General features: G+C 44.7%; 1 non-coding gene across 1 annotated transcript; it reads right to left on the bottom strand.

The window, feature by feature from the left end:
- Window positions 1–427: 427 nt before the first annotated feature.
- On the bottom strand, window positions 428–534 carry LOC130495323 (small nucleolar RNA R71). Its single transcript, XR_008934595.1, has one exon. It is a non-coding gene; the product is annotated as a small nucleolar RNA R71 (small nucleolar RNA).
- Window positions 535–13,138: the final 12,604 nt, after the last annotated feature.

Here is a 13,138-nt window from a genome sequence, read left to right as displayed (position 1 = left end):
GAGCAAGCTGCTCTGAATGCTGCGAACCACTGCAGAGATGCACGAGCTGCGAGCAACAAGTTGATCCAGATCGGCGAGAGAACTTACGTAACCCACCTACCTCACCCACATCTGCCATAACCCTCCACCGTGCACAAGGCAAGACTTCGAGATCAAGCCAGCCTTGATAAGTCTAGTGCAAAGGAAGATCTTCAATGGGCTTCCTGCTGAGATACCGATGGACCACATCGAGCACTTCGAGAAGATGTGTGGTTTCACTAAAGCGAATGGAGTACCACCCGATTACATCAAGTGTACTCTGTTCCCTTTCTCTCTTGATGGGAAAGCTGCTCGCTGGCTTGATTCACTACCCACCGGATCACTCACCACTTGGGAACAAGTCCGAGAGGCTTTCTTAAGCCACTTCTACACGAAATCGAAGACAGCAGCTCTGAGACAGAAGATCGTGACCTTCAAACAATTGGTGGACGAGCCGTTCTGTGATGCTTGGGAGCGATTCAATGTCTACCGCAGAGAGTGCCCACATCACGGTTTTGAGGAAGACTATCTGCTGGGAGTGTTCTACGATGGAGTAGGTTGGGAGTACAGGAACGCTTTGAACTCCGCCAGTAAGGAGACTTCATGACTCAGTCCACTCAAGGTGCATTCGAGTTGATTGAGAACATGGCCTCAAGCTCAGCTGACAATAACCGCGAGACTGATCGCACTCAGAAGGTGAAGAGCATCGACAACAGCAAGATTGATGAGCTCTCTGCCAAGGTCGACCAGCTGATTAAGAGTAACCAGAACCAGGTCTTCATCATGGAAGAATCCCCACAGGATAAAGCAACCGCAGAAGGCACATCAGAGGCAGATCAGTCGGCTGAGGATCAGCATGAAGTGAGTTATGTGAATGGGCAAGGATGGCAGTTCAAGAACTATCACCCGAACCCTAACGTGAGGAACAATCCCCACCTGTTCAATGCCCCTAAACCAGACGATAAAGCTCAAGGGAACCAAGGTCAGAACAGTGGATACCAAAGGCCTTATGGCAATCAGGGAAGAACCTTTGTCCTTAACCCAGCTCAGAATGCTCAGTTCCACAGCCAGAAACAGCCGGTTAATCAGCAAGCTGCACAACCGACTCAGACTGCTCCGCATGATGACATGAAGAGTCTCGCCAATATGATGAGCCAGCTGCTGCTCAAGGACAGCAGATCCAAGGGAAGGCACTGAACCAGGTCACAAACGACATCAACACCAGGATGAATCATATGTTCAATGACCTGAGTGTGAAGTATGACAATGTCTCAAGCCATATGAGACAGATGGATATTCAGATTGCTCAGACTGCTGAGAACGTGAAGAGACAGCAAGGAACTCTCCCTGGGAAAACAGACAAAAACCCCAAGGAGTGCAATGCAGTAGGGTTGAGGAGTGGAAAGCAACTGCCTGATCTAGACCCCAGGAGATTCACATCGGCTGAGAAAGGAAAGCAGAAGGAGTCGGATCAGCCATCTAAAGCTGTACCCACAGATGAGGATGATGCAGAACAACCTACTGAGACTGTTCCGACGGAAGCAGAGCGACCCGCTGGGGTTGTTCCACCGACTGCAGCGCCTTCTCCTGCTCGTCAGTATGTGCCAAAAGTTCCTTACCCTGTTCCAGCTAAGGCTACACGCAAGGATAAGGAAGAGATGAAGTGCAGGAAGATGCTAGAAGACCTAACTGTCAAGCTCCCTCTGATGAGTGCGATCCAGATGATACCATCCATGCGTAGCTTTGTCAAAGGACTGATCTCTGGGAAGATATCTGATGACAGTGAGTTCATGATTGTCTCTAAGGAGTGCAGCGCGGTGCTCCAGAACAGAAGGATCAAGAAGATGGGGATCCGGGAAAGTTTGTTCTCTCTCGGTTCAGATTGGGAGAACACTTTTCTCATGCTCATTGGTCGATCTAGGGTCGAGCATAAACCTCATGCCATACACTGTGGCTAAGCGCCTTGGATACTCGGACTTCAAGCCTACCAGGATGTCACTAGTGTTTGCTGATCGATCTGTGAAGTCTCCAGTTGGAATCCTCGAAGATCTTCAAGTTCTGGTTGGGAATACAATTGTTCCTGCCGATTTCGTTGTTCTGGAAGTCGAGGAAGACTCCAATGATCCCCTGATCCTAGGCAGACCATTCCTCTGCACTGTCGGAGCTATCATTGATGTCCGACAAGGGAAGATCGATCTCCACCTTGGAGATATTGTGATGAAGTTTGAGATGGATCAGATGCTCAAGAAGCCGATGCTGGATGGACAAACCTTCACTGTCCAAGAAGATGGTGATCCCCTAGAGCCGCATGAAGGTATGATCGAGGAGATTCTCACCGAGGATCCACTTGAACTCGCCTTAGTCAGAGCTGAAGCCGAGCAAGAGCTTAGAGAGTGTTGATGCTGATGCCTATGCCAAGTTCCTGGATTCAGCCAGGAGTATGGAGAGGATGGTGGCGAATCTAAGTCTGGGGGAGAACAGTGACTCCAGCACATCAACTGGAACAACCACGCCTCAGAACCCGACTGTTCCGGCAGCTCAGCCCGATGACTCATGGAGCGAGCTGAAAGCTCCAAAGGTAGAGCTCAAATCCCTTCCCAAGGGACTCAGGTATGCATTTCTTGGACCCAACTCCACATATCCTGTCATTGTGAATGCTGACCTGAACAATGCAGAGACTGCTCTGCTTTTGTGTGAGCTGAGGAAATATCGTAAGGCTTTAGGTTACTCTCTAGCTGACATACCTGGCATTTCACCTGATCTGTGCATGCATAGAATACACCTGGAAGATGAATCGATGACTTCTGTAGAACATCAGAGGAGGTTAAACCCGAATCTAAAAGATGTTGTAAAGAAAGAGATAATGAAACTTCTAGAAGCAGGTGTGATCTATGCGATCTCTGACAGTAAGTGGGTTAGTCCCGTGCATGTAGTACCTAAGAAAGGTGGGATCACTGTTGTAACCAATGAAAAGAATGAATTGATCCCCACTAGAACAGTTACTGGTCATCGCATGTGCATTGATTTTCGTAAATTGAATGCTGCGACTCGTAAGGATCACTTCCCACTTCCTTTTATTGATCAAATGCTTGAGAGATTGGCTAACCACCCTTACTATTGCTTTTTAGATGGTTATTCAGGTTTCTTTCAGATTCCCATCCACCCAGATGATCAGGAGAAGACGACGTTCACATGCCCTTATGGAACATATGCATACAGGAGGATGCCATTCGGCTTGTGCAATGCTCCAGCGACCTTCCAGCGATGCATGATGTCAATTTTTACTGATCTGATCGAAGACATAATGGAGGTTTTCATGGACGATTTCAGCGTCTATGGAAGCTCCTTTCATGTCTGTTTGTCAAATTTGTGCAGGGTACTGAAGCGATGCGAGGAGAAGCATTTGGTGCTGGAAGAAATGCCACTTCATGGTGAGAGATGGGATTGTTCTGGGACACAAGATATCCGAGAAAGGCATTGAGGTGGACAAGGCAAAGATCGAGGTCATGATGAGTCTGCAACCACCAACTTCAGTGAAGGGAATCAGGAGTTTCTTGGGACACGCTGGTTTCTACAGGAGGTTCATCCAAGACTTCTCTAAGATCGCGAGACCACTCACTCGGTTGCTCTGCAAGGAAGCTCAGTTTGCCTTTGACAGTGACTGCTTAGCCGCATTCCACACAATCAAGGGAGCTCTAGTCAGTGCACCAGTTGTCCAACCTCCAGACTGGGATCTCCCTTTTGAGATCATGACAGATGCGAGTGATTTTGCAGTAGGAGCAGTCCTTGGACAGCGTAAAGACAAGAAGCTTCACGTGATCTACTATGCAAGCAGAACTTTGGATGAAGCTCAATGCCGATACGCAACCACAGAGAAGGAGCTCCTTGCCATCGTGTTCGCCTTTGAGAAGTTCAGATCCTATTTGGTTGGATCAAAGGTGATTGTGCACACAGACCACGCGGCTCTCAAGTACCTGCTCACGAAGAAGGATGCTAAACCGCGCCTCTTAAGATGGATCCTCTTGCTCCAAGAGTTTGATCTAGAGATAAGAGACAAGAAGGGAGTTGATAATGGAGTGGCAGATCATCTCTCCAGGATGAAAGGTGTCAGATGAGACAGTTCTTGATGTGGAACAACCGATGGAGTACGTCAATGCGATTGGTCTGCGCAACATGGAGCAGTCATCACCTGCCATTAAGGATTGTTCCCGCGTAGAAGGAGCATTCGTTGCAGTGATCCAGAAGGAGTACCCGAATCTTCCATGGTTTGCTGAGATTGCCAACTTCTTGGCAGCTGAGAAAGAGCCTTTGAGGTTCACTGGGAATGAGAAGAGGAAATTTTTGAGGGAGGCAAGGCACTACTTCTGGGATGAGCCGTACCTCTATCGGCAAGGCAAGGATGGGATCTTCAGAAGATGTGTTCCAGAGCTGATATTCCAGGGATCCTTCACCACTGCCATGGTTCCTCTTATGCTGGTCACTTCGCCACCTTCAAGACTGTTTCCAAGATCCTCCAAGCCGGTTTCTGGTGGCCTACTATGTTCAGAGATGCTCACGCCTTCATATCTCGATGCAATTCATGCCAAAGGATGGGGAGTATAAGCAAGAGAAACGAGATGCCTCAGAACTACATCTTGGAAGTTGAAGTGTTCGATTGCTGGGGGATCGATTTCATGGGACCTTTCCCAGTCTCTCACAAGAATGAATACATCCTAGTTGCTGTGGACTATGTCTCCAAGTGGGTGGAAGCAATTGCTAGTCCAACTAATGATGCGCGAGTTGTAACCAAGATGTTCACCTCCATTATCTTTCCAAGATTTGGAGTGCCTAGAGTGGTTATAAGCGATGGTGGAACTCATTTTATCAACAAAGTGTTCCAAGGATTGCTGAGTAAGAATGGTGTGAAACACAAGGTTGCAACCGCCTATCATCCTCAAACAAGTGGTCAAGTGGAAGTTTCCAACAGAGAGATCAAGAACATCCTCCAGAAGACTGTCAACGCCACCCGCAAGGATTGGTCCCTTAAGCTTGACGATGCTCTCTGGGCATACAGAACAGCCTACAAGACCCCTCTAGGGACCACTCCCTATCACCTGGTCTATGGCAAGGCGTGCCACCTACCTGTTGAGCTAGAGTACAAGGCGGCTTGGGCTGTCAAACTACTCAACTTCGACATCAAACCTGCCAAAGAGAGGCGAACCATTCAGATCCACGAGTTGGAGGAGATCAGGCATCTGGCCTATGAGAGTTCTAAGATCTACAAGGAAAAGACCAAGGCGTTCCATGACAAGCGGATCATCAGCAGAAGCTTTGTTCCGAACGATCAGGTCTTACTCTTCAATTCGCGGGTTAAGCTGTTCCCTGGAAAGCTTAAATCTAGATGGTCGGGACCTTTCACCATTAAGGAGGTCCGCCCTTATGGAGCTGTTGTGTTGCTGGACACAAGAGGAGGAGAATTCGTTGTTAATGGTCAGCGTCTCAAGCCATATCTTGCTGACACAACAATCGCTGAAGGTGTAGAGATACCCTTGAGCGATCCCCCTCAAGCCTAATCGGCTCATTGAAGTCAAGCTAGTGACAGAAAACAAGCGCTTGGTGGGAGGCAACCCACTGGTGAGTGTAAATATTGTTTTCTCTTTGTCTTTATCTTTCTAGGAACTAACTTGCAGGTTGAAAAATCAAGAAAATTCGAGATCACTCCAGGGAGCACTCCAGCGGTTGTTCCGCCGATTGTTCCCAGGTAAGTTCTCGAACAAAAAAAAAAAATAATAAAAAAAAAAAAAAAAAAAAGGGAGGGGAAGCGGTTTTGATTGGTTATTAAAAACCCAAACATTCCACTTCCCCACTTCATCTCTCTCGCCGCAAAACCACCCCCCCCCCCTAGAACCCTAAAATCGCACAATCACCTCTCTCTTTTCTCATCGATTTTGGTTCTAAACTCTTGGGATTCTCTTGAGATTGGGTTGTTTTGCAGGAATCATCTCTCCAATCAAGGTAATCACCAAGAACTCTCTCCCTTTTGCGCATGCAAATCGCGATTTGGGAGTAAATTCTTGGGTTCTCTCTTTCCTTTATGATTTGCGATTTCATCCTAGGTTGTAGCCCTTGATAGTATACTTGCTACTAGGATCGAATTCTTGATTGAATTTCAATGGAAGAGGAACCGATTTGTTGCTTGTGATTCTTGGCCTTTGCGATTTATATTGTTAAGATTGAGGGTTGTATAGGTTGTCTAGTAATCGATGGACTTGAGTAGAACAAGAAGATTGGATTGTTCCATCGTTTCTAGAACAACCGATGAACTGTGCTGATATTGGTTTTTATCTTGTCTTGTAGATGCCTCCAAAGATGCGGAACGCCAGAGTCACCAAGAGCACGGCTTCTCCAGCCGCGAGTGCTCCACCAGGGTACCCGTGGCCGAACAAGACTGAGGGAGCGCCCATCGACCTAAATGATCAGATGCTTCTTGACTTCAACGTCGAGGGATGGGACAAGGAGTCGGCGGCGGTTTACAACAAGCTCCTCCTAGCAGAGATCTTGCCCACGCGATTCGTGAACCAGCAAACACTAGGCGATCTAGGCCTTGACACTGAGGTGTTCGACACGATGCAGGCTATGGGAATCATGCCTCTCTGCTACCAGGCTCAGGTTCTCTATCCCGACTTGGTCAGGCAAGTGCTCGCGACGTGCAAGATCACTTACCAGAACCCCAATGCGCCTCGTATGAGAACTGCTTCTTCTCCTTCATGGCTGATGGCAAATTCTGTTCCATCTCTCTCGACGACCTGAACTCTCTATTCGAGATTGCAGACACGCCAAAGGGGATTTCAGTAGAAAGGAAGTTCAAACCGGCAGACACCTTTTGGGACCTCATCGCAGCCGGCAAGTTCACCTCTCGCAAGGCCTATCAGTCGCAGATCCGGAACCCCGCTATCCGGATCATCGCCAAGATTGTGTCCAACGTCTTGTTCGCAAAGGAGTACACCTCCAAGATCACGAATGGAGAGCTCCAAGTTCTCTACACGGGACTTGAGGACGAGATGCGCAGAGAGAACATCACCCCGATCCAGGAAGTCAAGACCAACCCAGGGTATCATCTCATCTCCATGTTCGCTGAGCGCAGAGACACACTGGTTCGAACTGATGATAAGAAGGATCGTTGCGGCAGTCTGCTCACTCCCTTGTTCCAGCACTTCAACGTCAACCTCAGCTCTTACACGGTCGTCTCTGCGATTGAGTACATCGATACTCCTTACCTGATCGCATGCCACATCCTGCGCGACGAGACCACCTACAAGTTCCAGGACAAAGAAGGGAACCCTCTGTACTGCAAGCTCCCTATGCCTGGGTTCACAGACTTCTTATCCTTGGAGAACATTGTGTTCTCACCGGCTGAAGAGCACCTCTGCGATGATCCTAAGGCACCGGTTCAGCACGATGATGAAGACATGGATGATGTGGAGCATGTGACTCCACCGGCTGATGGTGAGTACGACCTGGAGGACTTCACCGATGTGACTGATGATCACGCCTACAGACGCTGGATGGTTGATTCCCAGAAGAAGAACAACAACCGGAGAGGATACTCAGGGCGATCACAGGCGGCTGCATTGGAGCACAGGAGGAGCGTACACCGCAGAGAACAAGGCGCCCAGGCAAGGAACAAGCAGGCACATCGACTGGAGGAGTGAGACTGCCGAGGAACAGGAGGACAGCTGGTCACTCCGGTAGCGGCGATTCAGACTGAGTCCGAAAGGACTATTTCTATCCCTTGTCTTATCCATCTGAACTATTTATTTTTCATGTTATTTGCTTCTGTTTGGTTTGTTTCAGCTTCCTTTGATTTATTTTCACAACCAGGGATGGTGTGAACTAAGTCTGGGGGAGCAATGTACTTGTGTGCTTTTTGAGTCAGTCCTTGTGTCATTTTTATGTTTTTATCGAGTCAGTTTTTAGGATCGAGTCAGTCAAAACTATTGTGGGAATCAGGACCTTATTTGTGATGCTCTTTAACCACCTCGTGCTTTAACCTTCTTATTCAGTGACCTTAGCAGTGATGAAAGACCCACACATGGACCTGGAACACCCTGACTTATCTCATTTGACACTTCAGAAGTTCTATACCGATCAGGTTACACTGGGCAGACTTAACTCCACTTTATCTGAACCTAATCTGGACTTTAATTCTTCTTGTCATGGGCACTAGATCAGGGTAGAATGAGAACTGCACTCAGGACTTCTTATCCGATTTCATCCCTCTTGCTGTTCCTGAGTGGCTAGCTCATCTTTAGCTAGTTCCCACCTTGAACCCTGACCTTTAATTCCACCCTCATGCATTTGCTTTTCTAGTACTTTATGTGCAGATATGTGCAAAAAGGTCGGAGAGGAAAGGATCGACGCAGTTCTTACTCATCAATGCTCACACAATGGAAGCAGGCGGAACAACCGGAGTGCTTGTTCTGATACGTAAGGGAACAACCGGGATGCCTGTTCCGATACTATGGAGAACAACGAAGAAGTAAGTGGCTAGATCAGACCAGAACGAATCACCAGTGGCATCATGTACATCACTTGCTACCTCCTTGCTCGTCACCCCAGCATTTTGTAATTCAGTATAAAAAAAAAAAAAAAAAAAAAAAAGAGAATTTGTTTTGTTTTGCTTTGATTTACTGGTGACGAGAAGGGGAAGAATCTATGATGCATGCCACTGGGGAAGTTGAGAAAGTGATGGTGATTTCAGTGAAGTGTTCTGAAGGGGAAGTTGAATCGCGCAGAGCAGTCCTATGATCGATCTATCGGAGAGCAGTCCGATTGGCAGAGATGAATAAGGACTGTGGACCTCAATGGAGCCGTCCTCTCACGACCATTTTGTGCGATATCCTGCACCCGCTCTTGGTAAACCCTAAACACTCTTGAACTCCACCATAAAATTTAGCCTGTTCTATACCTAGCCCGTTCTCTCTGAGTAGAGCCTGTGACAAGAAGCTCACGCTTATCTTAATTGAACATAAGGAGTTTTGTCTCGAAAGTGTTGCCTTTTCAGGTTAAGATATAGAGTAAGGAGCAGATCTTCGAACAGCGATCAGGGGGTTCTCAGTAAGTGTGTGTGGTCCTAGTCTACAGCTTGTATGGTTCAGAGATTTGTGGTAAGAGTATGGTTGCTGAGAATAAGCGAGTTCCCACGTTTTTAAACCTTTCTCCCTGTTCTTGGTACTTGCCTTGTTCGAGGACAAACAAGGATCTAAGTCTGGGGGAATTGATATATGGTGTTTTTCACATCATTGTATATATGTTTTCTTTTGTTTGAAGTCACTAATTCGTGTCAGTCTAGTCCTTTTTGACCTTTTACAGGTCTGGAGTTAGCAGAAGAAAGAAGAGAAGGTGCCTGATGAAAAGAAGTCCTTTTGGAGCATTCCTGCGGAGAACACTCAAGAGAACAATCCCGAGACTGTTCTCTCTCAAGCGGAACAAGCAGACGAAGTGATCCGGCGATTGTTCCAGACGAATATGGAAACTCCTATTTCGGGATTTTAAGCCCTGTTGCCCTAATCTCTTTTCTTCTGATCGGCGCCTCCATATAAAATGCCATCTATCTATTTTCTATTTTTCTTACGCTAGTTTTTACAAGAGAACACTGAGTATTGCGATCTGCAACTTGTAAGGGAGAAGAATCCATCCTCTCATAGAGAAGATCATCTGAACCCTTTTGTTTTCTACTCTGTTCTTATGCAATTTTATTCAGGATTTATGTCTTTGTTTATGTGCATCATGATCGAGTAGTGACCTTGCTCGCCTAGGGTTTTTAGGGTGTTGAGACATGAGCTAAACATAGATAAGCGATCCATAACTGTTCTTCATTCATACTGTTCTTACTGCTTTCATTAAACTGATCACTTGATGTTAGATCACCAGTTCATCACCTAGTTAACCGCTTAGGATGATAACTTGACATGTATTGAATGAGCTTAGTATCCCTAATCAGCGAAAGTAGATATTAGGGTGGTAAGTGAACTGATCGGACCTGTTCTCTAAAGCTTGCAATCGATTCTCATCCCAACGACAGTTAGGTGGTGAGATCGATCTGCAAAGCGATCACTACCACGACAGTGGAGTGTTCCAGCTGAGTGATCCGAGTTCTAGAAAGCACTTCATCGCGCTTGAATAATTGTTTGGCTCCAATTCATCACCCAATGAAATACCCTAGGCTAGCTCTTGTTTAATTGAATCAATCTCGTGTTTGTTTGCTTGTTTGCTATCGCCTATTTCAACCAAATCATATCTTCTTCTTAGCTTGATTCTGAAACTTATAGAACTAGAGTGTAGACCGGTCCTCTGGATTTGAATCTCAAGTACTACAATTGCAACTGTTAACTTGGCAGTAGCAAGGATTCATTTTTAGTGTATCAAGTGGATTAGGGCACAAGAAAAAATCTGAACTTTTTAAAGCTAATTTGTTTCATTGATTTTCTATTTAAATATATCCATCTAGTTAATGCAAATAGTTTGGTTTTGATTAGGGCCTCGATTAGTCTTGGACCGGCGCTGGTTACACAAAACATCAAAAGATCTACCAGCTTTTCTGCAAACCCCAATCATAGCATCAATGTTCGGCTAAAACTCCATTCCACCATATCATACGCTTTGCTCATGTTCGTCTTGATGGCCATAAAGTCTTCTCTAGCTATGGTGTTTGTTCGGAGAGCATGGAAGTTTTCGTGTGCCAGTAAAATATTATCTGTGATCAAACGTTGTGCCACAAAGGCATATTGTGTCTCTGAGATCAGGTCAGGGAGAACTATCTTTAGTCTTTTAGATAGAAGTTTCGAGATGATTTTATAACTGACATTACAGAGGCCAATAGGTCTGAACTCATTCATCTCTCTTGGTCTCTCCTTCTTCGGAATCAAACAAATGTTGGTCTGATTCAGTCCCGGATCAAAATTTCCATCAATAAAGAAGTCTTGCACTAGTCGTATGATATCTTTTTGCATGACATTCCAAAATCTTTGAAAAGTCTGCTTGTCATCTGCTTGTCATACCATCCGGTCCTGAAGCTTTATCTGGATTAATTTCAAATAAAACTTTCTTAATTTCCTGCTCCGTCGGTTCATCTGTAAGGAAGTCATTTGTGGTCCCTGAAACTTTGTTTTTTTATGAAACGGAGAGAGGCATCCATATCTGTGGGCAGAGATGTAGAGAAGAACTCCTGCAAATAGTCAACAACCACCTTTTCTATCCTTCGTTGGCTCTCTATTATCATGCCCTCTTTGTCCTTGATACAAGTGATCTGATTCCGTGCTCGTCTATGTTTTGTGATCGCATAGTGGAATTTCGTGTTTCTGTCACCTGCTCGATGCCATTGCGTTATACTTTTCTGTTGCCAGAAATCATCTTCTTCCCTGAAAGCGGTGATAAGTTGATGTCTCAGGTCTTCTAATTCTTCAAGAGAATTATGCTCATTCTCTTGAGCTAGATCAATCTTATTTTTTTAGCTCCTCTATAAGTCTCGATGAATTTTTCGGGTTGTTCTTTCGCCAAGAAATTATGTTTCGTCGGCAAGAGGTCACTTTATGGTGAAAGTCCATATCATGGGCTTCACTGAAAGGGCTCCAACCTGAAACAATTGCCTCCTTAAAACCGGGTTTCCCCAAAAATCTTTTATCAAATCTATAACTCTTCTTCGATCTTCTGTATACAGACTGTATACGTGCTAATACTGGTCAGTGATCTGATCCCCAAAGCTGAAGAAACTCCACATTTGTGGCCGGGAAGCGCTCGTGCCACTCTTGATTTTCCACTGCTATGTATAATTTGCATTTGACCTTTCCAGATCATCTTTTTCCAACCCACGAGAAAAAGTTTCCCTTATATGGAAATGCAAGCATCCTACAATTATTCAGCATGGTGTGGAAGGGAGGAAAGTATTTTCCGGTCTCCTCCTCCTCTTTTTTATGGTTTCCTGTAATCTCGTTGAAGTCACCAATCATAAACCAAGCTTTTCTTCGGTTTAAACTCATTTGTGTTAGTCTTTCCCAAACCAAATCACGATTTCTTATAACCGGATCACCATAAACAAAAGTCATATAAATAACATGTCCTTCAAAAGAAGATTCAAATATCAATTATATGCTTACCCGCATATAAAATAAAAACAATCGGATCATCCATGTAAAAAAAGAGTTAAACCACTGTTACGACCACGAGGATCGACTGTGTAGATAACCAAAAGAAACTTGCACATCTTGTAAAAATGATTTTTTGTCTCCGATAAAATTAAAAACGTAGGTAAAAAACATTGATGAAGTTCTTGAAGATGTTTCTTGTCAATGGAGCACCCGATCCTTGACAATTCCAAGCAATAGTGTTCATCACGGGACTTTTGGGGCCTTCCGCTTGCCACTTTAGAATTGGTACACTTTGGTATTGCTGCTGTTCGGGTTTTTTCTGGTTAGTTGAGGAAGATGGGCCTGGCTGTTTTGAACTTGATCCAATCTGCCCAAGTCCTGAAGAAGAGGGTTTTGGAGAGCCAAGCCCAGCTTTGAGATTTCTTTGTCTAAGCGAAACGCTAAAAGTTGATGGACTACGCGACCCTCACTTTCTTTGCTGATGCCGACGAACGTAAAACGCGATCCGATGGAGATCTGATCACTTGTTTTGGAGTTTCGACCTTTGTGTCGCCAGTGAGATCAATCTCCTTCCCTTGGCACACAATTCTATTAAAATTTATTTAATTAAAAATGAATTGTAAGAATAGTAGTGATAAAAATTATAAAAATATTAATTTCTATTTGATAGTAGTTTATTTTTTCAAAAATTCTACACCAAAGATAATAGTTAAAGATTCTATGATAATAATTTTTCTTTTCTAAATTCCTAAAAAATGTAAACCAGTATTTGATAGTATTTTTCTTTCTATTTCAAATTTTAAATAAAATATATTTATAAAATAGAATATTTTCCCCTTTTATTTTATTTAATTTTTTGGGAAGCAACGTAAAAACAGACCCATGTAGATTCTGTGTACCAAAATCTTTTAAAATCTTAACAATATGACAAATTTTAAATTTTATTTTATATTAATTTCTTAAATAAAATTGTTGACAAAAATGACATTAAAACT

The sequence above is a fragment of the Raphanus sativus genome, chromosome 5 (genome assembly GCF_000801105.2).
Source record: "Raphanus sativus cultivar WK10039 chromosome 5, ASM80110v3, whole genome shotgun sequence".
NCBI classification, from domain to species: domain Eukaryota; kingdom Viridiplantae; phylum Streptophyta; class Magnoliopsida; order Brassicales; family Brassicaceae; genus Raphanus; species Raphanus sativus.
This window is presented reverse-complemented; position numbering and strand designations above follow the sequence as displayed.